Genomic DNA, 1300 nt, shown 5'->3' with positions numbered 1-1300 from the left:
TTTCATGCACCTTGAACACATTTAGCATCAAAAATAAAAATTCAGTTTTTAATTTTTCCTATAGTTTATATGAGAAATTTCTGTGTGGCCGTACTCTGAAACCCGTAATTCCGGAACCAGAATTCCGATCGATCCAAAATTCAATAGCAGCCGATGGGAAGGTTGCACCTTTCATTTGAGACTAAGTTTGGGCAAATCGGTCCAGCCATCTCTGAGAAAAATGAGTGACATTATTTGACACATACGCACATACATACACACACACACACATACACACACACATACATACATACACACACACACAGACTTTTTCCGATCTCGACGAACTGAGTCGAATGGGATATGACACTCGGCCCTCCGGGCCGGGATTAGGTTGACGTTTTTCAGAGTGATTGCATAACCTTTCTATATGAGAAAGGCAAAAATGTGCCAAAATCCAAAAAAGTGAATCGTAGTCAAATTTTTTTTTCGAGTTTACATCAAATCTCGACGTTTCATGCACCTTGAACACATTTAGCATCAAAAATAAAAATTCAGTTTTTAATTTTTCCTATAGTTTATATGAGAAATTTCTGTGTGGCCGTACTCTGAAACCCGTAATTCCGGAACCAGAATTCCGATCGATCCAAAATTCAATAGCAGCCGATGGGAAGGTTGCACCTTTCATTTGAGACTAAGTTTGGGCAAATCGGTCCAGCCATCTCTGAGAAAAATGAGTGACATTATTTGACACATACGCACATACATACACACACACACACATACACACACACATACATACATACACACACACATACAGACTTTTTCCGATCTCGACGAACTGAGTCGAATGGGATATGACACTCGGCCCTCCGGGCCGGGATTAGGTTGACGTTTTTCAGAGTGATTGCATAACCTTTCTATATGAGAAAGGCAAAAATGTGCCAAAATCCAAAAAAGTGAATCGTAGTCAAATTTTTTTTTCGAGTTTACATCAAATCTCGACGTTTCATGCACCTTGAACACATTTAGCATCAAAAATAAAAATTCAGTTTTTAATTTTTCCTATAGTTTATATGAGAAATTTCTGTGTGGCCGTACTCTGAAACCCGTAATTCCGGAACCAGAATTCCGATCGATCCAAAATTCAATAGCAGCCGATGGGAAGGTTGCACCTTTCATTTGAGACTAAGTTTGGGCAAATCGGTCCAGCCATCTCTGAGAAAAATGAGTGACATTATTTGACACATACGCACATACATACACACACACACACATACACACACACATACATACATACACACACACATACAGACTTTTT

Source organism: Topomyia yanbarensis, chromosome 2, assembly GCF_030247195.1.
Source record: "Topomyia yanbarensis strain Yona2022 chromosome 2, ASM3024719v1, whole genome shotgun sequence".
NCBI classification, from domain to species: Eukaryota; Metazoa; Arthropoda; class Insecta; order Diptera; family Culicidae; genus Topomyia; species Topomyia yanbarensis.
Note: the sequence above shows the minus strand (reverse complement) of the source record.